This window comes from Mytilus trossulus, chromosome 8, assembly GCF_036588685.1.
Source record: "Mytilus trossulus isolate FHL-02 chromosome 8, PNRI_Mtr1.1.1.hap1, whole genome shotgun sequence".
NCBI lineage: Eukaryota > Metazoa > Mollusca > Bivalvia > Mytilida > Mytilidae > Mytilus > Mytilus trossulus.
In genome coordinates this window covers 39,563,688-39,577,783 of record NC_086380.1, presented here as the reverse complement: position 1 = coordinate 39,577,783, position 14,096 = coordinate 39,563,688, and positions in this window count along the sequence as shown.

Genomic DNA, 14,096 nt, shown 5'->3' with positions numbered 1-14,096 from the left:
TAAACTATTAAAGTCATGTCTCACTGAGTTAACGTTTTACTGAAAATTGTTTTAAGAGTAAGGAACCTTGGAAAATCTACAATATCCATACACTAAATATATGATATTACAGATTCAATTAACTAAATAAAAGTTTAATACAAATATAAAATGAATAATTCGCACAAGAAATTTAATATTTATCATATATATGTGATCAATTTTAAACACACACTCGTGGATATTTAAAAAACGTTATCAAATCGAGTGTTGTTGCTAATCGATACATCCTAAATAGCCAGGTAAGTAAAAAAATACTGTAGTTTTTTTTAATCGGATGCACTGCATAGTTAAATATTCAGAAAGTCAAGTGCTGAATTGAATTGGCATCGAATAACATACGGCTCGATTATTTCTAATTTGCATTTTGAATTCATGGAAAGAAACAACATTTTAAATAAATACAAACAACTTGTTTTATTCTATTAGTGTGTATTACAAGAAAAGTATAATAATACACATGATATTTGATTGATGTCAGCCAGTTCTGCTTTTTGATGGTATTCCTTTTACTATATTGCAGTCCAATTCATATTGTAATTGTGGAAATGAGTGGATTGGTAGTAAGTATCCCAAAGTTAGTGATTCCGAATGCAACGCGAAATGCGACGGGGAACAAAAACGAAACTGTGGGGCATACTTGAGGAATTCAATTTATATAGGTAAGTTAAAAAAAACAAGCTTTATGTTTAATATTTGGCGTAGGGAATTCTTTTGAAAATTCCAGTGAAGCATAGTTATGCTCTAAATCAGAAGATACCAAATGGTTCATAAACAATACAAAGTCAAAGACGGAATGACACAACATTTGCAAAAGGAAAAAAAAAGAAGAAACAAACGTGAACAGAATAATACATACTTTTGTTGAGGGGCCAGCTTGCAAAAGGAAAAAAAAGAAGAAACAAACGTTAACAGAATAATACATACTTTTGTTGAGGGGCCAGATTCGAAAAAAAAAAAGAAGAACCAAACGTAAACAGAATAATACATACTTTTGTTGAGGGGCCAGCTGAGTCTCGCCTTGGGATTGGGGGATTTTTTTGCTGTATTGAAGATTGATAGAAACTTTATATAAGTTTCTTCCAAACATTCATAACACGTTATGGAAACATGCGTAAAAAATCAGACGGTTGACACATAAAACGCGCGCATGTGGAATTACATGTAAGGTTCTAACTTCTGCTGGAAAGTGATGTTAAATGAATTTGGCTATTTCCAATTAATGTATCTTCGATGATTGTCGATCATATGGTGTCATTTTTACTATCATTAAATTAGCAAGTTATTCAACAGATGAACACCACACATTAATCATCACTAAGGATACATATGTAAACATAGACAAATCGAATTAGTACTTGAGTCATGTTAAGTTGTCCAAAAGTATATTTCAACTATGCAGTTTGCTAACAGTTATACTGAAATATATTTTATCATTGCTTTACAGTTTGATAAGATGAAATATCAGATCGTTATGATTCCTTCTGATGATAAGGACCTGTTCGTCTTCAAAATATCATTCTAGCTTACTGCTTGTATTTCGATATTGTTTGTTTCGGAAGTGAGTAACAGTTCAAAGTGCAATTATCAGAAAACATATATTAATATAATGTAATTTCAACCTACTTTTGTACCTTTGTGTATCTCATCCGTTGCAAATAAGCTGAACAACAAGTGCTTCATTATTAACTACTGTTCAAATCAGTTCAAATTCGAAAATACCATGCTCGCTATTAATGTCGATCAATCTAGTGAATCAAAATGACATCTTTTGACAATAGGTTATGGGAGTCAATTCCCAGTTTATGATTTCTACCAATATTTGCAAACTAGCTACAAGGAACAAATGTGTCACCTGCCATCAGTGAAAATATTATAAGCCAGCTTGCACCATTTCATAGATTTTTAGTTAAACATTTGAATCCGATGATGCAAAGAACACTTCAGTTTTATTGGTTGACGAAATCCGAAAGGTGTCATATTATCATCAAAAACTGTTATTAAGCGTTTAACATAGCTCTCAATATTAAGGTAGGGAATTGGCAACATACATTATTTTTTAAATGGAAAATTTTAATTGTTTGTGTGTAAATGAATTTTATAACATCACATAATGTATTTGGCTTTTGCTTTCATGTAATTTAAATTAATTAATTCTGGTATCTATCATGTCTATGGTGAGTTTATCTATATATTTTCTAATAAATGATAGTTTTTCAGTCAAGCGTGTTTCAGTTTTTAATTAGTTTAAATTATTTTCCATTACTATTTGATAGAAAAATGCAACATGTTTAACCCCGCCGCAATTTTGCGCCTGTCCCAAGTCAGGGGCCTCTGGCCTTTGTTAGTCTTGTATGATTTTTAATTTTAGTTTCTAGTGTATAATTTGGAGTTTAGTATGACGTCCATTACCACTGTACTAGTATACATATTTTTAGGGGCCAGCTGAAGGACACCTACGGGTGCGGGAATTCTCGCTACATTGAAGACCTATAGGTGAGCTTCGGCTGTTGTCTGCTCTATGGTCGGGTTGTTGTTGTTGCTTTGACACATTCCAAATTTCATCTCTCAATTTTATTTTAACAGTAGTATACCGCTGTTCAATAGTTATAAATCGATTAAACAAAACCAAACCCCAAACCGAGAGATACAAAGCAACTATAAGAGGAAAACAACGGAAACACTGAACTGTAACTAAAACAAACGCAAACATACATAGAAACGGATTATTTGATAACAACTGCCAATTTCCTGACTTGTTACAGGACATTTAAGAAAAAAAATGTACCTATATTTGATAGTACGATTCACTAATGACTACTATTTTTCCAATAAAATGTCCTGTTCCAATATTTGATAGTACGAAGCACAGCAGACTCTACTATTTTCCAATAACATGTCCTTTACCAATATTTTATAGTACGAAGCAATAATGATCAGCAAACTTTATTTTTCCAATAAAATGTCCTGTTCCAATATTTGATAGTACGAAGAAATATTGATCCGCAGACTACTATTTTCAAATAACATATCATGTACCAATATCTGATAGTACGAAGCAAAAATGATCAACAGACTATTATTTTCCAACAACATTATGAATGAAGAATAAAATACTTTCCAATTTTCCAAAAAAACGTCCTGTTCCAATATTTGATAGTACGAAGCACAGCAGAATCTACTAGTTTCCAATAACATGTCCTTTACCAATATTTGATAGTACGAAGCAATAATGATCAGCAGACTACTATTTTCCAACAACATTATGAATGAGGAAACAACATTTACCTTTTTTAAGGATAAAACTCCAGAACCTGGAAACAAAAAATCCGAAATTTATAAAAATCGAAATGAGCTTACGTAAATAGATATAAACAATTCACCAAAGTTTTTAAGTAATTATCAGAGAAGAAAAACATTTAAAGGCTATCATTGATTTCATGAAGCTGCAAAACAAGCAGATGGATTTAACAACTGCAGTGTGGAAGATTTAAAACAGCACAAAATGCAGAGGCTGATGAATTTTGTTGGGAGCTTAGATGAAGCAACTGAAAAAAATGTTGAAATCAATAGTAATGATGTTGGTGAAAGATTTTAAAAAGTTATAAAATATTTTAACCTGTAGTTCTTTCAGTCAAATGGATAAATCCAGATGATGATGAGATGTTCAGGAGTAACAACGAGCCTGTCGGAAAAGAAAAAAAGTGGCAAAGCATTGATAGAAAATGAAAATTAACGGCAGATCTGATTAACTAGTTATATATGACACATATCTTCTGCACTGGAAACAATCGAATTGCAAGCCATGAAAGAATTTTAGGTAAACCACTTGCTACTAGTATCTCTAGTTAAAAAGTGTAGAAGACTATCGTCGTTATTGAACGAACAAGTTGATTCGAACAACTAAACAAGATGTAAATACAGTAAGAAGTAATCCTATGGACGGTATCTTTAATGCCATGGAGCATCCATCATTTAATGAACTTTATGCACTCAATGTTCTTTTAGCCATTTGTTAGATTGACTCTTGATTAACGAATCAGCACATGTTTGTCTTTTCTGCTTGAACCCTATCGTCGGTTATATACTTAGCGGTCATTACATAAATTAAACTGAATAAATTAGTGTGCATTTTTCATAACGAAGTCACATTTTGATTTAATAATGAAATCACGTGACAAAGTGAGTTAATAAACTATCCATAGACACCAATATCGAAATCTGACGTAGCTTGACTTTTTTTTGCATTCAATAGATATAGGAAGATGTGGTGTGAGTGCCAATGAGACAACCGTCCATCCAAATAACAATTTAAAAAGTAAACCATTATAGGTTAAAGTACGGCCTTCAACACGGAGCCTTGGCTCACACCGAACAACAAGCTATAAAGGGTCCCAAAATTACTAGTGTAAAACCATTCAAACGGGAAAACCAACGGTCTAATCTATATAAACAAAACGATGTTCCCTTTTACATAACTCAAATGATCAAGTGAAAACAGATCATTAAAACACTTATTTCTATGATCATGTATTATAATTAACACTAAACAATACCACATCAAACAGTTCATATTCGTTTCCCAAATAAAATGTACTATAACATTAATACCAAAATTAGTACATGACGAACAGATTACAAAGAAGTTCAAAAATATGCAATTAAATATATACACATGATAAAGTATCATAACGTTACTCACACTCCTTGTGTACGTAATAAGTAACAAACTATAGCTATTTTTTAATTATTAATGTTCCGCATGGTCATTTATTATTTAATTTATTTATATCCTCTATGGTCATTTATTATTTAATTTATTTAGGTCCTCAAATATATCAAGTTCGAATTTTGTTGGTGTCTAAATTGAAGTTGATTATGAAAATTTCGGGACGGTCTGATATTGGACTGCATCTGAGAAGGAAATGATTACTTCCTTTGTTATAAATTCATGTTAAAGCATTTGTATACATGTACATGAATGACAGTTTCTTTCAAGTCGTCGCGGTGGTTGACATAGTTGAGCGTTTGCAATTTTATGTACTTCCTGTTTTTAAATTTACCTTAAAACTTCGAAATCGATAATTTCGTTTTTTAGAAAATTGAAAGATCAATTAAGATCAAATTGGAACCCTAGCGTCAATGAAAAAATGTTTTTTGCAATTTATAATACCATAGCTGATGTAGAAAATTAAAGGCCTTTCACAGTTAAGAAAACGTCAAATCAATGGTTATGCATAAATCGAAAAGATGATAAGTGAAATAAACAAACCGTAATTCGTGATAAAGAACATACCAAAACCAATCCAGAAGATGATTGATTGATGTTTGTCTTACGTTCAGTGGCAAATATATCATACATGTATTACGTCGCCATTTAAACCGAATGTTGCTGCGTACTTGTATATCCCGCACCGCCAAACTGACACCCCACTGTGGCAAAGGGTTTTCTGTCTTTAGGAAAAGGTCTAAATCACAGTATGTGTACTTCAAAATTACTCTTTTAAACAAATCAAAATATACTAAGGACATAAAAAAAATCTAAAAATTACCATAGAGGACTTAAATGAATATAGCGCTATTCTTGTAATTGAATACTGCAGTATCTTTTTTCTGTGAATGAACAATTGCGCAGATTTGAGACATTAATCTGATGCTTCATGTATAGAGGATACAATCCTCTTTGTGTGTTACGAATCTTTGCAACGTCTGTTATGTTCTCTTCCTTTCAAATATATCCTCATGATTCAGTGGCCACATATTTCCCCCCGACTTTTATTACATGTCCGAACTATTGTACGAATTGTTATTTTGTTCTTACATGTGTGCCATTGCGCACTAGGCAACAAACAATCGATCAGTATATTATGCCTTTCTACTTTCAGTATAGCGGGTTATTTTCGCGGGTGTAAATATTTCGCGATTTTACATTGTACAAGGTGACGAAATATTTTGCCGGTTTTTATTTTGGCCGATTCAAAACCTTATGCTTGCCTTTAAATGGGCCGTTTTAATTTGGCGGAATTTATTTGGGCGATATTGTTCTATCGACGAAAATTTACAACCCGCGATAATAACCCACTATACGGTATTAGCTGAAAAAGGTACATGACTTCTCAATGGTGTATATTTAACCTTCAATTACTAAAAAAAATATAAATGAGAGGCGAAAGATACCAGATGGACACTCAAACTCATAGATCGAAAATAAACTGACAAAGCAACATACCAGGGCCCAGTTGTTCAAAAGTGTCGTTAAATTGATTAAGCCAAACAGGTCGTTAAATCTTAACGCAGTCGCTAACTAATCAATGCGTTAAATTTTGTTGTTCAAAAAATGTTATGTCCTAATTCATAACTTCAACTGTTCAAGCGAACAAAAATTATTTACAAAATAAACTCAGCACCTTTGTATGGGATCAGCTCGCCTGACAGTGTGCAGCAAAGCTTTAATTTTATTGATGACAAATGCAACGTAAAAAATGTTCATCAGTGTTGCTGTCTGACTAGGCCGCTGCAGGTAACAAACACAAAAAACCAATCTACAAAAATAAAAACAATTTTCATTATGTACGAAAATACATATGATGAATCAATTAAAGAGTATGTTCTTACACACATTATTATTCACATTAATAAAATATTACACAAATAAAATACATCAAGTCGGGTGGGAAACTTTACTGCACCAAAATCGAACCTCGAATGACAATATCTTTAATTTACAAAACCGCCTAAAGTATAGCACGATTTATTTGAAATGACCTTATTCAAATATTATGGTCAGTTCTAACTCGACCAATGAAAAACATTTAACCTAATATATATACTTTCAAACACGTGTAATTTTATAAACAAATACACGTGGTAATGTTAACATACCGGTGTACATAACTTTAATAAATGTATTTAACGACATTGTTAGTTAACGCAGTGTTAAAATTTAACGATGTAATAAAAAAAAACACCCCACAATTCTCTAAAAAATTATTCTATATGGCTAAAACTGTGTCTGCAAAAACTACAAGGGAAAGAAACTCAACTTTACTGCAATTGAAAGTAATTTGATAAGTGAGCTGGCTACAACAAACCTAGAACTACTGCAGGGGAAGCATTCACAAGAGGTCACTAATGCTAAGAAGCACGAAATGTGGCATGACATTACGAGCAAAGTAAATGCCTTGGGGATGTGTCTCAGGACAGAGACTATAAACCGGTAGAGAAACCTGACCCGTGGGGCCAAGCAGAAATTCACAAATGTGCAGAGGGAAAGATTTCGAACGTGTGGTGGTCCTCCTCCTACCCAGCCTTCCCAAACAGAGGAAAACATCATAAATTGAATGAGGGAAACTGCACTTTTCCGTGGAGGTAAAAATGTTTAAAATGTTTTCAAATTACTGTAATAATGCTTTTAAAACATTTTTTTTCATCCGAAAGTCACATGACATATTAAATCAAAAGGCTACTTAAAGTCTGCAATGTTTACAAATATACAACAGGGGAATCCTAAATAGTGACCCTGACCTTCGAAATAAAAAAAAGATGCATTTTTATTGTTACAATATTGCGTTGTAGACGTGACATTTTCAATTACAGTCTTGTGTGCTTTCTTAAATTATTCATAAAAGATAAATGCTCTGCAGTTTGTGTCAAAATCTCACCTTGTATGTAGCTTATTTGATAACAATTCATGATTCCCCCTGCAACTTGGCTGTACTTGGCGCCGAAAACAAGCCGCTGGTGTCATAGCAAAATTAGTTATGGGATGTTCAAGGGTAAGTCTAGTGCAACGTTTTTTTTCTTATTTGATATGCACCTATTTGTGTGTTCTGTAATTTGACATTCAATCGTGCATTTAGCTTTTATGAATTAAATTATTTTCCTGCTCATCATGAAATGCGTTTGTTTAAACCTTCTCCCGTGCACATAACCCATCTCCTTTTATCACCCTTATTCCTGATAATTTCGGTATCCGGTCCGTTCGCTCATAGATTCCGTTCGCCCTACTTTGGACAATTAAATTTATTCAGGGCATTTAAGTGCCTATTTTCAAGTTTACTACTTTTTGCATGAAAACAGTTTCTCTAAGGAAGTAAATGTGTAATATTTCCTTCAGGTAGGTTATCTTCAGAATTACCAGCCATTAAAATCATTGCTAAAAGTTGGAGATTGCCTGTTAATTGATTATGTTGACAAAACTAAAAGCGTCTCTGAGGAAGAGAGGGATTAATTAACTTCATATCTCAGCTTGAAATACAAAGACATTTTCAATTTATCAGTTAACTCTGACATTCCATATATGATGCACAACACTATATCATTCATAATCCATCATTCAGGACACAAAAGTACAATTATTTGGAGAGAAAAAAGTCTTATCTTAAATTTCTGTCACCACTAAACACCTAAATAACTTATCAAAATAAAACATTCATATTTTGTCCTTGTCTACCAAATTCTTGTTTTTTGAATAAACACATACGGTTTATTGATATGTTACATATATTTTAGATGGGTTTTTCAGAATGGAAAATAATGGAATAAAAGATATAGACAAAAAAATATGTTAAAGTCAAGAATGATGAGCAATAGTACTAGCATAAAGAATGGAGAAAAGGACCTAGGCAATTTTGAAATAAAGAACCAAATCCAGACCATCAAAATTTTATGTTTAGATCACGGTGATACTGATACAAATATCTTTGATTTAAAAGCTGTGTACTTGTTGTGTTGAATTAATACTATTCTAAAACACATTTTTCTTGAAATTATCTTAAAAGATAAAAAGTTGGCCTCTGCTTACAATTAAATACAATCATAAGGGTACCAAATAATGGGAAGTAACAAATAAGAGTGCAGAAATGAATACATTCATCATATAAAATTGAATAAATGATTTTAAGACTTATATAGTTTGCTCTAATGAGTACACATAACTATTTCAGACCAATAATAACACACTTTACAGTCCAGTGCCGTGAATGAGGACATGGAGGCTGTGTGGAGGAATCACCTGGACATTCATTTTAAACCCATCAGTGATTCCTCAGTTCCTGCAGCAACCCCAGTGACAGTTGTTCATGAGATGGTACAGAACAGGACTAACCTGAATGTAAGGTATACTCTTAACTCTTAAGTACACAGACATTTGAAAATACAAGGATATAAATATCTTCTCGCTTTTAAAATAAACTACATCTACATCTTCTTGTGATACTATCTAGTGGCATTTAGGTAGATATGGTTTTTTTTTCTTTATCTATTTGTCCGTTTAGAAAATTGATCAAAACAAACCTCCAAATTCAGTTGTATAAAAGACTTTACAGCAATTTTGATGACAATCTTACTGCTGGGTTGCTGTTTTTCATGGAGCAGTATGATATAAAGATTATAGCATATTGTTAACCTGTTGTTTTTTGTTTTGTTTATCTTAAATATATATTATAAAATTTAGAATGGAAATTGGGAATGTACAAACAAATATGTCGACTCTTTGTCTGGTTAATTTTTATTTTCCACTGGCAAATATAAGAATAACGGTACCAATTTTCTTGCACCCGATGCGCCCGATGCGCATTTCGACAATACATGTCTCTTCAGTGATGCTCGTTGCCAAAATATTTGAAATCCAAAGCTTATATAAAAGATGAAGAGCTATAATCCAAAAGGTAAAAAAAGTATAGCCAAAAAATCCGTATTTTCATGCCAGTACCGAAGTACTGGCTACTGGGCTGGTGATACCCTCGGGGACTAATAGTCCACCAGCAGAGGCATCGACCCAGTGGTAGTAATACGATTAACGGTACCAATTTTCTTGCACCAGATGCGCATTTTAACAATACATGTCTCTTCAGTGATGCTCGTTGCCAAAATATTTGAAATCCAAAGCTTTGAAGAAGATGAAGAGCTATAATCCAAAAGGTCAAAAAAGTATAGCCAAATCCGTGAAAGGAATTAGAGCTTTGCACGAGGGAGATACATTCCTTAATTTATAATTATTTCTATCATTTTGTAACAACAAATTTCAATAACACAAAAAAAAATCCGTATTTTCAGGCTACTGGGTTTGTGATACCCTCGGGGACTAATAGTCCACCAGCAGAGTCATCGACCCAGTGGTAGTAATAAGATTAACGGTACCAATTTTCTTGCACCAGATGCGCATTTCGCAAAAACATTTATAAACAGGAGTGCCCACACTAATATGTTCAACTGCTTTCTGAGGCTGATTAGCATTCAATTTATGCAGAAAGTCTGTAAGATACAAATATCACAAAAAATGTATGAATGACTAAACGGTATATGTTTTATTCCTAGGTGAGGTCAGGTGAAACATGTTTTATTGGCCTTCAGCTGTTGTCTTCTCTATTATCGGGTTGTTGTCTCTTTGACATATTCCCCATTTTTATTCTCAATTTTACTTATTGATATGAAACCTAGCAAACATTCAATAGACCAAACACTGTCTTTCCTATAAATAATGATTGAGAATTTCACATGACATGCAAAAAAACTTAACTGCCTTCGCTGAACCATGAAATTGAGGTCGATGACAAAAGTCATAAGACAGATTGAAACTTCGTAACATAAAGTATATGTACATACAATTTATGAAGGAAGCATAACTTCTACCTCTAAGAAAGTAAAGAGAGACAAAATAAAGTGGGAAGGTAATTAATTTAATGTAAGAATTTAATTGGTGAAGTACATCTGAGTGATGTGATCCCTAACTCTCCTTCCATCATTAGCTCTATAGTACACTACGTCTACATTAGGCATCTCCTCTTCTTGATCTTCTGGCAGTTAAGACTCATTCATCCACACAGCTATATTGTGCAGAATGGCATTATAGTTATCAAATGTACCAGGATTATAAATTAGAACGCCAGACGCGCGTTTTGTTTACATAAGACTCATCAGTGACGCTCAAATCAAAATATTTATAAAACCAAACAAGTACAAAGTTGAAAAGTATTGATCCAAAATTTTCAAAAATTGTGCCAAATACGGCTAAGGTAATCTATGCCTGGGATAAGAAAATCCTTAGTTTTTCGAATAATTCAAAATATTGTAAACAGGAAATTTATACAAATGACCACATTATACCCTCGAAAAGCCATGATAATGCCACCTGCCTTTTCAGGTTTCATACGAATCTATAAATTAAAAGTTCAAATTTATTAAAAACAATAGGAACTTGTGCCTTTAGCAGTCTTATTGACACTCTTCCAAAATATTTATTAAGCGTTTTGACGCATTGTTGTCGATTGTTGGTGTTCATAGATTTTTATTATTTTCAATTTTCTATAGATTAGACTGTTTCCTTTTTGAAATGATTTACACTAGCTTGCTGTTTACTGTTATGCAAGGCTCCGTCTTAAAGGACGTATAATTGACCTATAATTCTTAACTTTTTACAGTAATAGTGGCAGATCCAGATTTTTCTTAAGAGGGGGTCCCGCTTCAGTGATTTGGTATACAATCATCCATTTTTTTTCCAGAAAATAAAGAGCCCAACTTCTAAATCTGCCTCTGTTAAACATTGTGACTTGGTTGCAGAGTTGTCTTATTGGCACTCATATCACATTTTCTTATTTATATAATTTCAGTTCTAAGTTTTTAGACACTATATAATGAATCAAATTATTCTTTATTCAAAATTTAACATGTTAAGTCAAGAAGGGAACCTGCTTTTTTTTAGTTGAAAAAAAGCCAAAACATTACCACCTCTCCCCCAATCCGGAAGTTAAAAACTTGTTCCCTAACTTTTTTTTTAATTCAGATTAATACCTGTGAAAACTCCTTTTCCATCTCCCAAAATGTCCTTTCTACTACACATCTTGTTCTAGCATGATGCCTGTTAAACCTTGTCTGGTCTTCATTTGCAGGACGGGCGTAAGAAGTCATGATGAATGGGTTGCATGGAGATCTACTCTCCCCAAATAAAGGCACTCGTAAATCTATGGACAAAAAACAAAATTGGGGTATCAACCTAAAACTGAGAAAAACGTATTAAATATAAGAGGAGATCAACGACACAACATTAAAATGTAACACACAGAAACGGACTAAGCATTAGACAAAATTCGATGAGAATAACAAATATAACATCAAAACCAAATACATGAATTTGGGATAGAAAAGTACCGCGACACGTCTTAACGTAATGTGAATTCACACTTAAATACAACGTTAAAATGTTACACACACGGAAACAAACTATGATATAACAATGGCCATTTTTCTGACTTGGTACAGGACATTTTTAAAGATAAAAATTGTGGGTTCATAGTTATCAAAAGTACCAGGATTATAATAAAGTAAGCAAGGCGCGCGTTTCGTCTACATAAGACTCATCAGTGACGCTCAGGTCGAAATAATTAAAAAGCCAAACAAATACAAAGTTAAAGAGCATTGAGGACCCAAAATTCCAAAAAGTTGTGCCAAATACGGCTAAGGTAATCTACTCCTGGGGTAAGAAATCCTTAGTTTTTCGATTAATTCATAGTTTTGTAAACAGAAAATTTATAAAAATAACCATATAATTGATATTCATGTCAACACCGAAGTGCTGACTACTGGGCTGGTTGAACCTGGTTTTGTGGCATGCCAAACCTCGCACTTTAATGGCAATGTTGATATATTAAATATTGAAATGACAACATAATATTACAGGACTACAATACAAATAAATAGGAGAACGTATTAGACTCAGAAACACATGATTAATAGATAACAAAAGGCATCAGGTTTAAAAATCTATAGGCCAAAAACGCGCCTCGTCCGCACAAGACTCACCAGTTACGCCCAGATATAAAAATCGAGTGTGAAAAGTACAAAGTTGTACAGCATTGAAGATCAAAAGTTGAAAGAGGTTGTGTCAAATACGGCTATGTTTTTCTGATGGGATAAGAACATCCTCATTATTTAGAACAATTTAAGCTATTACAAACAGTTAATTTTATCAAATGAATATAAAAGATATACAAAATGAAACTGAAGTATTATAACTCATTATAGATAACAAAACCCGAATACATAATACAAAGACCAACACAGAAAAATAGATACCGTAAAAATGTTTGGCTTTTCCCGTTTCCTCCCCGAGGAGTCAGTGCATTACAATTCATATTTAATAAGTTTAAAAACCACGAGCAGGGTAGATATATATGTTGTTTTATAAAAATATAGAATAAAAGTTTATGATAGCTGCTTAAATGTATATATTTTAAAGGATAACGATGGAAATAACGTTTATATACACAGTAAGTTCGTGCGCATGTGTCAAACATATTTTTTATGCTCATTAGAACACGGCTTTGTTTACAAAGCGTAATATTTACGTCATATTAGAATCATTTGTTTACCCATGATTAAATGCTAACGAATGCGTTAAACATGTCCGGCTTAGCATTATACAAATGTTCCTCCACAAAGAAGCTCGCGACATTTTCGCAATAGGAACGGCTTTTCTTTGGATTTTAGTGACGATGAGTTAAGGGCCAGATACAGGTTCAGCAGACACAGCATTATGGTGATCTCAGATCTTGTAAAGGATGATTTACAGAGAGGGACACGCAGAAACCATGAACTCACTGTGGAACAGCAAGTATTATTTTTGGCCAGTGGAAGTTTTCTACCAGTTGTTTGAGGCACAATTGGTAAGAATTTTATTGATTATATTTGTAGTCATTCAGTTACTTGTTTTTTGTGTTGATAATATATTATCGGATTTTCCATCGATTTCTTTGTTGCCAATTTCTTCTTATTTTAATAAAAAAAAAATCTTTTTAAAGGGTTGGACAAAGGCACAGTGTCAAGAGTTGTACAGGACACTACGACTGCATTGTGTAGGAAGTAGAACGAGTTGAATAAATGGCCAAGAAGCGATGCAGAAAAAACACAAGACAAAGGTTGGGAATTACAGAATTGGAGGGTTCCCCAATGTTATTGGAGCTATTGATGGAACGCACATACGAATTCAGACACCTACCACTGATGAGGCATCATCAAATGTCAAGAGGAAAGGGTACCACAGCACCAATGTGCAGTGTGTG